The 17,408-nt window shown below is 38.4% G+C and overlaps 1 pseudogene; it reads left to right on the forward strand.

Moving 5' to 3' along the window:
* The first annotated feature begins 4,130 nt into the window (after positions 1–4,130).
* Positions 4,131–5,679, forward strand: LOC104101074 (small heat shock protein, chloroplastic-like; annotated as a pseudogene).
* Positions 5,680–17,408: the final 11,729 nt, after the last annotated feature.

A 17,408-nucleotide genomic window follows, 5' to 3' on the forward strand; every position in this document is an offset into this window, starting at 1 on the left:
CACAGTAACTAGGGAATTGCATACCTTTTTCTTCCCGGACCAGGACTCCACTTATCGCTATCTCCGAGACTGCCAAATATAGGTATAGTTGTTCGTCTATCTTCAGCGTGTGGAGCAATGACGGGCTCGATAGATATTGCCTGAGCTCTTCCAAGGCCCGTTGGCATTCCGAAGTCCATGAGAAGTTACTTTTTTCTTCAATAATGAGAAGAATCGGTGACTTTTATTGGAGGACCTCGAGATGAATTGCCCCAAAGCGGCTATGCGCCCGATTAGCCTTTGCATGACCTTTACGTTATCTACGACTATGATATCTTCGATGGCTTTGATCTTATCGGGGCTAATCTCGATTCCCCGATTGGATATCATAAATTCGAGGAATTTTCCTGATCTAACTCCGAACGTACATTTTCTCCGGGTTCAGCTTCATGTTGTATTTTTTCAATATGTTAAAGGTTTCCTGTAAGTGTTTTAAATGGTCCTCTGCTCGCAAGGACTTAACCAACATATCGTCAATGTAAACTTTCATTGATTTTCCTATTTGTTCTTCGAACATCCGGTTTACTAGGCGTTGGTAAGTGGCACCGACATTTTTTAACCAGAATGGCATTACGTTATAGCAGTATGTTCCGTATTTAGTGATAAAGGAGGTTTTTTCTTGATCATGCGGGTTCATCCGTATTTGGTTGTACCCAAAATAGGTATCGAGAAAACTGAGGATCTCGTGGTCGGCCGTAGCATCGATCATGTGATTGATGTTGGGCAATGGGAAGGAGTCCTTGGGACACGCTATATTCAAATCCTTATTGTCTATTCACATTCTTAATTTAGCCCCTTTCTTGGGAACTACCACTACGTTTGCTAACCAATTCGAGTATTTAACTTCCCAAACGGACCCTATTTTAAGGAGTTCAGATACCTCATCCTTGATGAAAACATGTTTGACCTCGGACTAGGGCCTCCTCTTCTGCTTGACCGGGTGGAACTTTGGATCCAAGCTTAGCTTGTGAGTGGTTATTTTCGATAGTATCCCTGTCATATCGAGGTGGGACCAAGCAAAACAATCTTTTTTAGCTATAAGAAATTGATCGAGTTCCTTGACCGTTGATTTTGTAGAGTCGGAATCATCAGGGGTTATGGAAGACCTGGGGACTCCGTAGTCGTCACCTTTATCAATTCGCCGCTCCTCCGATTCTATCGAGGTTGGTATCGGTGATTGCTATTTGGCCCCATTTTTGATCATTGGATCCATACCCTTATATACCAAGAGAGTGGATGTCGAGATCACCTCATCGACTGCGAACATCTCCCTTGCGATCGGTTGTTCCCCGTATACTGTTTTGGTTCCTTCGGGCGTCGGTAATTTCAACATCTGGTGTAATGTCGAGGGTATTGCTCTCATGTTGTGAATCTATGGCCTTCCAAGCAAAGCGTTGTATCTCATGTCCCCTTCGATTACATTAGAACTTGGTTTCCTGAATGATTCCGGTGACGTTTACCGGTAATGTTATTTCCCCTTTAGTGGTCTCACAGGCCATATTGAACTCGTTTAGGATTCGGACTGCAGGTACGATCTGACCTTGTAGGCGAAGTTGTTCCACGACCCTCGATCTGATAATGTTGGCCGAGCTACCTGGATCAATCAACACACGTTTAATCCGATATTTATTTATGAGTATCGATATAACTAGTGCATCATTGTGGGGCTGTGTGATCCCCTCTACGTCTTTGTCATTGAATGACAAGGTCCCTTCCGATAGGTAATCTCGAGTCCGTTTTTCTCTTGTGGGGGAAAATTTGGTGCGCTTTAACATCAGTCCCTAGGGAACGTTGAACCCACCGATGATCATGTTTATGACGTGCTGAGGTTATTATGATTTGGTTCGTTTATTTGAGTCTCTGTTCCTTAAATGGTTCTTGGCCCGATCACTGAGGAATTCTCGGAGATGCCCGTTGTTGAACAGCCGTGCTACCTCTTCCCTTAATTGTTGATAGTTTTCCGTTCTGTGACAGTGAGTACCGTGATATTTGCATATAAGGTTAGGATCCCTTTGGGCTGGATCAGATTGCAAAGGTCGAGGCCATTTGGTATCTTTGATGTGTCCGATGGCGGACACGATAGCAGAGGCATCGACGCTGAAATTATACTCTGATAGCCTCGGTGCTTCTTTAGTCCAGATGGTCCTGTCGAAGCTGTTTTTTCCCATGAGTCCTTGGTTGTTCTGTCCTCGGTCATTCCTTCTTTCATTTCTCATAGGGTTTCGCCCGGATCCACTACTTCTCCGGTCCCTATTGTACGGTTGATATCGATCCCGGTTTGATCTAAGTTCGTGATCGGTGTCTCTCTTGACTCGGTCGGTGATCCTGATGGGGTGTACGGATCCGGAAGGGGTCCCAAGTTGGTCATCCTCGACCCTGATTTTTGATTGATACCGGTTATGGATATCAGTCCAAGTGATGGCTGTATATTCTACCAAGTTCTGTTTTAACTGCTGTGAAGCCAATGAGCTTCAATTGTCGAGTCCTTGGGTGAAAGCCTGAACGGCCCAATCGTCCGTGACCGGGGGAAAATCCATCTGTTCCATCTGGAATAGAGAAACGAACTCTCTGAGCATCTCGTTATTCCTCGATCTCATCATCTTCCAAGTCATTCCCTTTGATGGCGCATGTATAAGGGGTTACATGCTCGTTTGGGTCGGTCGTTCCGTTGTACTTGGGGATTTCGGGCATGCGAAACTTTTTGGGGATCGGCTTCGGAGCCGCGCTCGGGGGAAATGGCCTTTGAATAAATTTCTTGGAATCCAGGCCCTTCAATATCGAGGGTGCTCCTAGGATTTGGTCGACCCTGGAATTGTAGGTTTTCACCTTTTTATCATTGGCTTCGATTTTCTTTTCCCCTGTTTATATCTGTTTCATTAATTCTTCTAGCAATTTCAGGATTTAGGGGTTAGTCCCCGATTCACTCTCGCTCATTTTTTTCGAGATTGGTTCGTTTGTGCGAATGGCTTCCCGGGGGAGCTCGGGTTCATTCTTGCTCAGTGTTCGACCTTGGTTCTGCATCTGAGCTATCGCTGTCTATTGAGCCTGTAGCATTTTAAAAATCATGCGCAGGTTGATTCCATCATTTTCGCCGTTGTGAGTGTTTTGGGTAATCGAATGCACTTCCATACGCACGCTGTTTTCAGGGTCGGTGGGCTGGTTTGTGTCGATGACCATATACGAACAGGCGTTGATGGGAACCACCACCGGTATTCTACCAAGATCGACCGGTGTTTTCTCGTTACCGAGCACTGCATATTGTTCCTGCCGTGGTGGCCGGATTCTGTGTCTAGGTTTAGAGGGACACACTGTGGGTTTGACATTTCGATCCTGACCTGAAATCAGAAACACTTCAAAGAACAAGTGTAAAATGGGGTGTGCTATGATGATTCGTATCAAATTGCCGCTATTATCATTAGCCCAATGGTGGGCGTCAAACTGTTTACCCTCAAAATCGGATAACAATTGAATTTGTTAGTGGCTTGAAGGATATGCGGATTAACTTGATTCTGAACGATAAATTAGAGTGCAATTGAAATAAATAACGATAAATTAACTGCAAACCACACGGATTGAGTAATTTTGGCATAGGAATGCTGACCACCCTTGAGTCGAATGTACTTTGATTGACATCAAGATAACAAAGAAATAAGAATTTAGAGGATAACGGTAATGTATTGCTTATGAGTGTATGTTACAATGTCTTTCATGAATTGTGAGGCCCCCTTTATATATTAGGGGAACCTACTTTTAAGGTATTATTCTATTATTCCATAAAAGGTAAAAAGGTCCTTGATTTATTGATCGTTGGTCCCTTTTTTGGTGTGTTCCATAATTTTTGCCGTAATGCCCGGCTAGTTACAGGAATTTCGGACCCCTGTCGGATAAGCTGATAATATATTCCTTGAGACCGTTATGACCGGGACCGGTTATGACCTCGATAAGCTCGAGGGCAAGTCTGATGGTTCCGATGGCTAATTCGGTAAAGCAGGAACCGATCTTCGGGATTTTATCACCATCTCTCGATCCCAAATTATCGTATTAGATGCCCGGTCAAATCCTGAGTTCGATTTTATCCGTGTACAATTTGCAACTGAAGTTTCAAAGATAACAACAACATGGCTCACTGCTTATCAAGATTTTCAATTTCTCAACCTTTTCCATTTTCAGTCAACAATCTAGAACTTTCATACTACTCTGTTCCAATATCTAGTAGAGGTGGAAATAACAAAGTGAAGGCCATGTCAGTTGATGAAAGACACAATCTTGAAAACTTGCAAAGACAGAACAATCACCAATAACCCAGAAAGAGATCACCCCAGTTGGCCCCTGTTGGTAAGATTCAAAACATTCCCTTTTGTACATATATATATTTTTAATTATTATCTACTGTGTTTTGTTTTGTGCACGATGTCAAAGTGCTTGATGATGGATAGTGGTTGCATACTTGAGTCAAATTTGGACACGTCAAAATAAGTAAAATTAAAAAATGAGTTATAACTTAACTTGTTTAAAATTTGCTTGTGTTATAATGAGTGAAGTGACATATCATAACATGACACAACATCCCTTTTTTCCAAGAAAAATATGGAAGTTGTATTTGTCTTAATTTATGAGCATAAGTTCTTCCAAAAATTTACATTCTCAATGTTGATTTTGTATGTCTAAGGTGGGATTGCATTTTGACTTACTGAGTTGTACTATTTTGGCAAACTCAATAGTTTGATAGGTCATCTCGATCTCAAGCCGTTGGGTCAAATAAGTAACCGAATCACAAATTCAATCCTTCTAAACTTGGTGAATTGGTTGAGTTATTAAAATAATATGGGTTCAATTTATCGTATTCTTTTCATTTTTGAGCCATTTTTCCTAACATTCGTACATTTAGTTACCTTGAATACAGGGGCGGATCTAGCTTATAAGTCAGTAGATTTTTGCTCCTATCATGTATGTGTGCTAAAAAATGTATTAAACAAATAAAAATAATAAATTTTGAATGGAATAAATTAAATTGGATGAGGTAAAATTTCAAACTCATTCAAATCTTGTATCCGGCTCTAGCTAAACATGTACCAAAATGGCATACATTACGTACCTTTCTCAAATTTATTATCTGAATAGTTTGTTTTTTACCTTTCTTGAATATTTGTGACAGGGTTGTGGGATAGGTTCCCAACAGCAAGGACAGTGCAGCAAATGATGGACAGACCCTTTTGCTTTAAATGGGAATTGGGTTGCAGAAGAAGATGCTGGGTACAGAAGAGGAAGGAGATAAAGGAAATTGAAGGAGAATACAAAATGTGATTTGATATGCCAGGCATGACCAAAGAGGATGTGAAGGTTTAGGTGCAAGAGAAAATGTTGGTTGTGAAAGCTGAGAAAGTGGCCAAGAAGAATAGTGAGGATGAATGGTCTGCTAAGAGCTATGGAAAGTATAGTACAAGAATTGCATTGCCTGAGAATGTTGACTTTGACAAGATTAAGGCTGAGGTTAAAGATGGTGTCTTGTACATTACTATACCAAACGCTGGTAGTAATCCCAAGATTTTTCACATTAATGTTGCATTAACAATTTTGATTTTTGGTTTCTATTGTCTTTTAATTTTAGTCATGGACACTTCTGTTGTATAACTTCACTTTCTTATTCAAGAACTTCAACAACTTAGCCTCTCATTTTTACTTTAGTATCAAATGTATTTCAAACTTTTTGGACTGAATGAATTTACACGCTCAGGGACAGTGAATTCATATAATTGATTTAACTTGTTTGCAATTGAAAAAAGTTATTTTTGTTGTACCAAGTACACCTGAAAATTGCTTTGCCTACACAAGCATATTACTTTTTGTCTATGGAAAAAGAAAAGACGGGGTGGGGGGAGTGAATCCTGCAATTGATTGTGGTCATTTCTGAAAAATAACTTGATCCCTTATGTCAAAATTCCATTAATGGCTTCATCATGCTACAAATAGAATTACTCATAACTGGAAATACGGTTCGACAATTTATCACGCTCAACTCTAATCCTGAAAAATAAGTAGTCGCTGTAAATATAATCCGGTTTAAGAGTTTAGATTTGAATCCCACAAAGAAATAAGGCTTGGCTTCGTTCAAATAATTCCTAGTTATAAAGATTGTAATATTTATGTTAAATAAATAAATTAACTAACAAATACTGAAAATAGTAAAATTATCAACTAACGAGGATGAAATAGGAGACAAGATTAAGGATACCTAAAGTTATGATTTTTCCAATGGTCGGAATTCTTTCCACTACATCTTCTATATTTAACTGAGTATTGTCTACTGATCGTAAATAATTTAGGTGTTGTAATTATCTCGAGAAGCAACTACAACAATTTACTAGACATATTCTCTCGAAATACGCTAGTTGGAACTATTTTACAGTTCATGTTTCGTCACGCCAAGGCTTTGTTATTGATTAAGAGGCATGTCGGTCTTTGTACTTTTCAAAAGTAGGAGTGGAAATATGCTTACATGGTTTTAGTATTATGCATCTGGTGGTGAAGTTGGATTCAGCTTTAGTAGGCTTAAGTTGATATTTACAATCGGCAATATTTTTTTTTTCTCTTGTATTTGTTGAGTTTTTGAGTTCAGGCAGTGCTTTGTTGTTGGAGGATATGAAAATCCTACTGGCATCTCTACTGTTAGTGTGGCTCCCCAAAGTTGGAGTGAATTCATCTTTATCTCTGGCTCACAGTCTTTTACCATTTGATGAGGAAGAAAAATATTATGGAGAGAAAGGTGAGGAAGAAAAAAATTACAGAAGCAGAGAAGAAGAAAGATGAATACTTTGAGTGCTTTAGCTCTGGTTGCAATGGTACAAGGAGGAGGACCATAAGATTGAATAGAAAACGAAAAAGGGTCAGATATAGCCCATTTGGATCGAGTATCATTTTTTTTTGAGTGGTGGGTTGGGTCTTTCCTTCAAAGTGCGCCACGTGTTGGTTCTATTTGCCTAATGATAATGGTATAAATAATCAAACAATTTAACGGGTGTCGTGATTAAATAATAAATAAAAGTAAAGGGATATATCCGACCCTTTTCAATGTTCATTCTGTCACGATCCAAAATTCATGTGATCGGCACTCAGTATACTACCCGACTCCAGTGAACCAAACCCATATATAAACTCTCTCTTATATGTATAGGGAAGCCTTTCAAAATATAAGCATTTTAAACAATAAAATTCATGCATGAAACTTAACCTTTAAATAAAGTTTTTCGTTAAACAAAAGACATAAAGGTAATTATTCATTCATGCATGTTATATAACTAACCATAACTTATAACCCAAAGGAATAAACTACTACTGTTTATGTAATCTATGACACGAAATGAAATATTCAATCAAGACAGGTCCCAGTGACTCAAGAGGATAAAGTAAATGCTACTCTACGATATCAAAAGTGGAGTCTCACCAGAAGTATAAGTTGGAGATATAGAGCTAGCTGTCTTATCCGCGAGGCTCGTGCTACTCAGGTCCGATGCCTGAAAACAAAAATAGAAATTTGACCAAAGGGATTAGCTCCACATGCCTAGTATGAATCATGAACTATTTTTTCAAAAAGTGGGACAAGATAAAAAAAAGAAGATAGGGAGATATGCAAAGTATAACAAGGAAGCATTTATATGAATTCATAAGTTAAATAAGGAAATGGAATAATAATGTAAAACATATTCCAAAGTCATTTCCTTTAGCATTTAAATTCAATCAAAATCATGTGATGTTTTACTTTTATCACGAGTACTATACCGATGCCGACACAATAAAAATAACATTAGATGATCAATCCAGCCATACGTATTTGACCTTGCTTTTCGGGCGGCTTTCCGTAGTACTGTACGAGGCGACTTAACCTTATTACATTTAGTAATAATAATTTGTCCACAAAATAGGAGACTTTATCCCACAAACCCCGGCTTTGCCTTGGAATGTGTTCCTATAACGATACTTGTAGTTCCATGGCAACAAATTCAAAATCCGAAACAATCTTGATGGTCTCCATTAGTAACTCCCAAAATATTTAATTTTTTTCTAAAATAAGTTCATAGGTTAAAAGCCTCAAAGAAATCTACATTAAATCAATTGTGTTCATAACTGATCCAAAATTAAATAAAAACTTTTTTCAATTCCATGTTAAAAGTAATTAACAAAATGAGAGTTTATCTTTTAGTTCAACAAGTGCTACTCCCAAATGCAAAGATATTTTAAATATATTACACTTCATAATTTTAACAAAAATTTATGACAATGACATTTAAACATTTACAATACAAGGAATGGTATAATTCCAACCCACTCATCCTCACAAGCTAAGATTCATAATTAGAATTCAAGTTCTAAATCGTTTTATGGTATGTAGTTTGGAGGAAAAACTCCATGAAGTAGTAGATTTCAACATATCTCAATATGCTCTCAAAACTTTACCACAAGTATTGAAGGTCTTCAACCAATCACAACCTGCACAATTTTATCCAACATGAGTCAAGAGTTGCTCAACAATATCCAACAAGGCCCATTTAGGCCTTTACTCTTAATTATAGGTATTTAGGGTTCAACTTTCCTATCAAATACGTTCATCCATGCTTAATAATCTTATTTATAGTACTTAATAATCCATTAGTGTTTGAAATAACTAAACAACCTCTATTTAATATTTCAAGTTACTATTCATTATTTTCCCTAACCATCAACCATCAATATTCAATTAGGGTTTCATAATTATTCACATTCAGCTACCTCCCAATATCACGAATATCATAAATACACTCATTTATATCTCATAAGTAAGGTTGGAGTAGAAAAATTTACCTATTGACGCAAATCCTAGAAAATCTCTTCTTTGGTATTCTTGGTGATTCTTCATAATTTAAGTGAACTCTGATGGATTAGATTCATATTTGTTTTATTTCTAGCATATAATAATGTTATAACATCATAGATGTACCAAGAAATCATACCTTGAAGTATATCTAATGTTGGAGTTGACTCTTTTTCTCTATAATATATCAAAGCTTTAAAAATCTTGCTCAATTTCTCTTTCATCGCCTCATTTTATTTATAAAAAATGGGGTGCTTAGGAGTTGTACTTATCTACGCACTATGGGTAGCAACTGAAGCTCCTCTATTTTTTTCTTCTTGTTTTAGCTATGCATGCTTCCATAGCTACGCACCCTAGCTACGCCTGGCTGTATAGCTACGCACGCAAGCTACGCAGCTGAACCTCTCCTTTTTCCTCTTCTCTTCTTGATGGTTTCAGTTACATAGGCCAGCGTAGCTAACGCACCCTAGCTACAAAAATTTTGTTTCTCTCTTATTTGCTAAACCCTCCAAGTCATGCATTTAGCCACTAAACGCAGGGAGCTCTAATCCTTGTGACCTTTATGCCCAAGTATCCCAATGACCTTGCTACCCTTGTGTGAGCCAGTACGTACTTCGAGGTCTCACTAATTATTCTCTTGAATTAGGATAAATCATATTAGAAAATTTTTGGGGCTTTACAATCTCTCCCACTTAGAAATATTCATCCTCGAATGTCAAGCCGAAGCTATAATCAAGTTCAAAGATCCAACTACAACCCTCCTAGACCTCGATACCAAATGGTCTCTTATTAATCTTCCATTTTGATTAATTCTTCGACTTTTCAAATATTTTGGCAGAGTCTACTTTGTAAATAGGACTATGCAAAGTTTTTTACCTGTTAGCTGAACAAAAAAGCATGATATATATGTAGCAAGATGGGCCCACTCGGCTCACATTCAACATAATGCATCTCCATGTACCAACAAAGCTTAATACACCTTACTAAATCACAAGTGATTACAAGGAGAGTCTCAATATGAAATTCAAAGTATATTAGTGCAAAATTCAAGCCTAAGATTCATTCTCTCGAAATAAATAGGGGTATCTTTTCTTCATGTCCTCCTTCACTTCCTATGTTGCTTCCTCAACATTTTGAATCTGCCATAACACTTTAACCATTTCTACTTTTTTTGTTCTCAACTATGGACTTGCCTATCAAGTGTAACAATGACATGAGAGGGATCTCTCAAACATTCTCGTAACATCGACACGTAAAAGATCAGATGTATGGAAGATAACTCTTGTGGTAGTTCTAATTCATAAGTTACCCCTCATATTTTCTTCAAAATTTTGTAAGGCCCAATGAACCTTGGGTTAAATTTTTCCGTTCTCGCCAAAACGAATCACACCTTTCATTGGTGACACTTTCAAGAAAATAAATTCACCCTCTTTAAAAGTCAACTCCCACACGATTGTCCGAATAGGACTTTTAATGACTTTGAGCTATTTTGAGTCTCTCTTGGATCACCTATACCTTCTCTATGGCTTGGTGAACCATGTCGAGACCTAACGATTGAGCTTCACCAACTTCAAACCAACCAATAGAAGATCTACATCATTATCTATACAAAGCTTTATATGGTGCCATTTGTATTCTTGCTTGATAGCTATTATTATAAGCAAACTCAATAAGCGGTAAATAGTCATCCCAATATAAAGTCACACATGCTCGTAGCATATCCTCAAGTGTATGAATGGTCCTTTCTGACTATCCGTCTATCTGGGGGTGGAAGGCCATACTAATATTTATTTGAATACCTAAACCCCTCTGAAATGACTACCAAATGTTAGCCGTGAATTGAGCACCTCTATCTGAAATAATAGAAACAAGAGTACCATAAAATTTGACAATTTCTCTAATGTAAAGCTGTGCATACTTCTCTGCGGTGTCAGTAGTATTGACTGCAAGGAAGTGTTCTGACTTTTTCAATCGATCCACAATTACTCAAATGGAATAATACTTACAAAATGATCGGGGAAATCAAACAACGAAGTCCATATTGAGCATCTCCCATTTTCACTGTAAAATTTAATATTCTGGGCTAACCCAATGGGTCTTTGGTATTTATATTTTACTTGTTTCTAGTTTATACACATGGACCAAACTCGGCTACATGTCTTTTCATATTATTCCACCAAATAGACCTCTTTCAAATCTTGGTACATCTTAGTAGATCCCGGATGTACAGAGTATCTCGGGTTGTCTGCTTCAATCATAATTGTTCCTCTAAAATTATTCACATTGTAAACACATAGTCAACCTCGATACCTTAGAGTACCATCGATTGTATCCATTGTGAATACTGTAACTTTCTGTCGGTCGACCCATTCCTTCAACTTTACTAAATACGGATCATCATATTGATGGGACTTTACCTATTCAATCAAGGATGACTGGATCCTATTTTTTATGGTCACATTCCCACTGTCATCCTCTACAATTCGTACACCCAAGTTTGCCAAGCTATGGATCTCTCTCATCATAGGTTGTTCACACATCACTAAATTAGCCAAGTTACTTGTTGACTTTCTACTAAAAGCATCCGCCACCATATTGGCCTTCCCCGAATGGCACAAAATATTAACATCATAGTCCTTGAGAAGTTCAAGCCATATTTTTTTCCTAAATTTCAGTTCTTATTGCTTGAAAATGTACAAACTCTTATAATCAGTATACACCTCACAATGGATCCCATATAGATAGTGGTACCATATATTTAATGCAAACACTAGCGCGTCGAGTTCTAAGTCATGATTGTGGTAGTTCTTTTAAAAGTTCTTCAATTGCCTTGAAGCATAGGCAATCACTTTACTTTGTTGCATTAATACATACCCCAACCCAACTCTTGAAGCATCACAACACTAGTGTCGTTGTCAACATCACTTTTAATTCTTGAAAACTCTTTTCACAAGCATCCGATCATTAAAATTTGATAGCTTTCTGTGTTAGATTGGTCAAAGGAGATTGAAGAATAGAAAAACCTGCAACAAACCTCTGATAGTAGCCCGCTAATCCCAAGAAACTTCAAATCTGTCAGTGTAGTCAGTATAGGCCAACTTTTAAACGCATCGATCTTTTGGGGGTCAACCTTGATACCTTCACGTAATACCACATGACCCAAGAATGCCACCAACTCTAGCCAAAATTTGTACTTAGATAATTTGGCATACAACTCATGCTCTAATATTGTTTGCAACACCGTTCTCAAATGATTATCATGTTTCTCTTGACTTCGCGAGTAGACTAATATGTCATCAATAAACACTATCATGGACATGTCAAGGAAAGATTTAAAAACCCTACTCATCAGATCCATAAAAGTTGCATGTACATTGGTCAACCCAAATGACATCACCAAAAAAATTTAATGCCCTTAGAGGGTATAAAAAGCTATTTTTGGAATATCTTTCTCTCGGATCTTCAACTAACGTTACCCTGACCTTAAGTCAATATTTGAGAAGCACTTTTTCCCTTGTAACTGGTCAAACAAGTCATCTATCCGAGACAATGGATACCTATTATTAATAGTCACCTTGTTAAGTTGCTGATAGTCAATACACATTCTCAAAGATTCATCTTTCTTTTTGACAAACAGACTAGTGCACCCACGACGAGACACTCGGTCTAATGAACCCTTTGTCGAGCAAGTCCTTCAACTGCTCCTTCAATTCTTTTAACTCTGTTGGAGCCATTCGGTACGGGGGAATAAATATTGATGGTATATCTGGTACCAGATCTAACCCAAAATCAATAACTCAAACTGGCGGAATAGCCAAAAGTTTATTGGGAAAGATATCCAAAAACTCACAAATAACCGTTACTGATTGAAGAGTCAGTACCTCAGAATCCATGTTTATGACTCTGACTATGTGGTAGAGATATCCCTTGGTGATTATCTTATTCGCCTTATGATAAGAAATACACTTACCACGAGGTTTAACAATAATGCCCTTCCATTCACGAACCGACTCATTAGGAAATTCAAACTTGACTACTTTAGTACGACAATCAAGGTGGCATAACACTTGAATAGGCAATCCATCCCCATGATTACGTCAAAGTCAACAATTTCCAACTCAATAAGATTTGTCGTAGTCTCTCTATCCTAGACTATAATCACACAACCCCTATAGACACGAGAAGCAATAATAAAATCTCTAACCGGATTAGTACAAAAAATGATTCAAGTAGTTGTTGTAGCTCTTCCCCGAAATCCAAAGCAAAGTATGGGGTAACATAGGAAAACGTAGATCCAAGATCCATAAGAGCATAAGCATTAAGTGTGCAAATGACGAGTATACATGTGACAAGGAAATATAAAGCCTCTGCAGTAGGGAGAGTAGGCATAGCATAAAAGCGAGACTGAGTCCTTATAGAAGTAGCATCTCACCGATGTGTCTTTCCTACTTTACGCCTGCCACAGGTGTAATTTCCCCGAGGTGAGGGTAGTACAACCGAAGTAGCAGCCATGGAAGCTATCGGTTGGGCCCTCGATTCCTGTTGCCCATTGGGGAAGAATCTCTTCATGTGGCCTATCTGAACATACCCATAACACGACCCTCGAATCACTGGTAAAGAGTCGGAATATCTAGGACATGAGCCTACACTACTCTGGACCTGCTGAGTAGTCTTGTGATCACTCTGAGCTAGTCTAGTCTAACCTCCATATGCCAGACTATGTACAACTGGTGGGCCACTACAAGTACTCTGTACCATACACTATAGTGGCATAGATGGCCCCTTGTTGTTCTAACCGTTGCCCGAACTGGGCACTGTATTGAAATTACCAAAGGTACGAGCCTTTTTGTTTTGTTCTTTGTTGACCTTTTTCTCTTGATGAATCCTCTTAAGATCCATCCCCAAGTATGCATATTTGGCATAGGTAGTGTTTCTCTTTCCACTAGCCGTATCCTTTCGAATAACCGGGAACAACCCACAATCAAAGAGATCAATCTTGTCCTCATTTGTGGGGATTAGGTGAGGAGCATAGCGAGAAAACCTCTCAAACTTGATATTGTACTCTAAAACGGACATAGTATCCCGCTTTAAGGTCTAAAATGATATTGCGAGAGCGTCCCTAACTCCCAGTAGCAACCACTTCTTGATTAACATCTTGGTGATTTACCGAAGTCATTAGAGGTGTATCCTCCAGCCTACTTTCTCTACTCCTGTGTACCAGAGGCCGGCCACATCTTTCAACTGGTAGGCTGCTAACCTAACAACCTGATGATCGTTCACTCCTAGCAAGGTAGTGTCCTTCTCGGTCTTCTCAAGAAAGTCTTGTGGATATGTTCGTGTAAATGTTGATGATCTAAGCCTTATAAACTTAATGGAAATTGTGCCATGTCCTCAGTCATTGGTTCTCTCATGCCCTCTGTTGGAGAGCTTGAATACCCATTAACAGGTTCTATTGGGTTTTCGTAGTCATGAGCTCTACAAAAGTATCTATGGCCTTCCTTATGCCAATAAGGGTCTCATATAAGAGGTTTGGAACTGGAGGTGGTCCCGGTGCCTCATTAACTTATTCCTCATGCTCCTCCACCATTCTAGGAGCTAAAGGAACTATTATAGTCCATGCCATTACAAACTTCGAAGGTCGGCCCATAGGTCTAGTGGTGTCCCTCCCGAAGGCACATCGGGTATAAGTGCAGCTTCTCTATTTACGTTGTAATCGTGTGTGTTCACCATGTTTCTTCCAATTGAGATAACACACGAGTTAAGCTACATATTAGATTCAATGCTATTTCACGCTCTACAATAGAGAGAAATAACGAAATATTTCTATAAAATTCATATAGCCTTCCCGATATAAGTATTGTGCACAAGACACTGATAAACACAACTCTACTAGACACGATTCCAAGACATCCTAGGACTCAACTTAGAATCTAGGGCTCTGATACCAAGTTTGTCATGATCCAAAATCTGCATGACTGGCACTCGGTATACTATCCGATCCGATCAAACCATACCCATAAATAAACCTTCTCTTATATGCAAGCGGAAGCCTTTCGAAACATAAGCATTTTAAACAATAAATTACATACATAAAACTTAACCTTTAAATAATTATTTTTATTAAACAAAGTACATAAAGGTAAATTGTCCATTCATGCATTCCATATGAGTAATCATAGCTTACAACCCAAAATAAAGCTACTAGTATTTATGGAATCTATATGACACAGAATGAAATAGTCAACCGAGATAGGCGCCAGTGAATCAAAAGGATAAAGCAAACATTACTCCACGATATCAAGAGTGGAATCTCATCGAAAGTATAAATTAGAGATGTGGAGCTGTCCTATCCATGGGGCTCATGCTGCTCAGGTCCGGTGTGTCAAGACCCAAAATCCCATCAAGTCGTGATGGCACCTAACTCAACCCGCAAGGTAAGACAACCAATAAGTAAGACAGACTAAGCCAAAATCATCGAATAAATATTGAAATAAGAATGCAGAAATTTATTACAACTATTCCCCAAGAATGATAGTACAAGTCATGAGCGACTAAGAATGAGAATGCAACTCTGATTTGAGGAAAGATACACTATCTATTTGAAATTTACATAAATAGAAATGTAAGTCGTAAACAACCATGAACAAATGGTACCTTGTATCTGGAACGCTAGTACGTCTTCTGCCAGGCTTCGCCTCCTATAACAACTCAGCTTCGGGATCTGTACGCGAGGTGCAAATGTGTAGTATGAGTACAACATATTCTATACACTCGATAAATATCTTAACTAACCTCAGTGAAGTAGTGGCGAGATTTTGAGCCAAAAGATAGTCACTTAATATAACCTATGTAGTTCATAAGCAAGGTAAAATAATAAGGAGAAAAGGGACAAGTAATAATGAAAAAGTCAAATAAAGAAAGGAAAAAAGCATGTTTCAAAAAAACATATAAACCAAACCATTCTTAGTAAATAAATCCATGAGAAAGAGGCAGTATCAGGGACACAATATAAGCCATGTATACAAATCCGCGTAATTTAAGGTGTATGGTCAAGATATTAAATCAAATGGCATGGCAACACCCTTCGTGCATTTATCTTATCCTCACCAAGAAAATGTATGTATTCAAAATCAAATGGCATGGCAACACCCTTCATGCTTTTATCTTATCCTCACCAAGCATATGTATAACAATATCAACCAGGTAGAAGGCATACAACTAATAGTAACAACGAGGTAGAAGGTATACAAATAACGGTAACAAATAAGGTAGTAGCATGTAGATAACAGTAACAGACAATGTAAAAGGCATAGATATAACACTAGCAAATAAGGTAGAAGAATATAGATATCTATAATACATTCTTGGTTCATCTCAATGGGTTCAGAAATGTCATTCGTTCCACAATTAAACAATATGAAAGATCCTTTAACACACTCATAACTCGAGACTATACGTCAAATCATGATAGAAATCAAGCACCCAATAGTCCTTTTACATCTCAAGAAAAATCATCTCGTCACGCTTAAACCTTCTGAACACATCCCGCGGCCACATCTTACTCATCACATAGTCATCCAACCACTCATCAAGCCACTAATTCCACTAATACGGACACTGCCGGACTTATAAGTCCAAAAGCACGTGCTCACATAACCGAAATCCCCGTGCTCAAGCTACAGTCAAAACCCGGCCTCAAGTCCTCCAGACCGGGCCATCATCAGCACACCGAAATCATATCTCGCACCTCATCTATAGAATCACAAGCCGTCTATGCGCATCTGATACCGAGCGCTCACATGCGCACACGAATGCGTGGAAGGAATTCAAAGAGTTATATTTCAAGCTGAATCAATTCCGTACGATAAGGAAAAAAAGATGAAAAATTATCCTAAGTACTACATGAGATCATGAAGAGTTTTGTTGAATTGTAGTGAGGGATTATGGTAGTAATGGAGTAAGGGTATTGTGGTTTATCAAATATTGTGATAATAATTGGAAAGTAGATGGGGAATCGCGAAGACGCTTAAACAGAAAGTAGCCGGTGTAATTGAGCTTGATGACTTCTCAGCCATGAGAGCAAATATAGCAAAATTAGCAAATCAGATGAGTAGAACGCGAAAATTAGGAAAAAAAGGGTGGAATTCCAGCTTTATGGCCGTAAAATGCCAAAATATGAGGAACATTCATGGCGAGGTGGTGACTATAGTTCCTTAGGTCATTTTTGATGGCCCGAATAAATTTAACGTGATACGGTTCCGGGGGCCCAGGCCCATGCGGAAGGCGTGGGCCAGCACACGAAAATCAGGGAATTAGGCGGAATTCCAGTTTTATGACCGTCCAAATACGTTGTTCCAGCTCGCCCATGTTAACCTAACGACACCAAGAAAAGCAAGCAAAGTGTGATGGAATAGAAGAAGACGTAAAGTAAAGTACACACTAGTTAGTAATTTCAAAACCGTATTCCCCGGCAACGAAGCCAAAATTGAATACGCTCAAATTACACCTATATAAATGGTGTAAG

The sequence above is a fragment of the Nicotiana tomentosiformis genome, chromosome 12, assembly GCF_000390325.3.
Source record: "Nicotiana tomentosiformis chromosome 12, ASM39032v3, whole genome shotgun sequence".
NCBI classification, from domain to species: domain Eukaryota; kingdom Viridiplantae; phylum Streptophyta; class Magnoliopsida; order Solanales; family Solanaceae; genus Nicotiana; species Nicotiana tomentosiformis.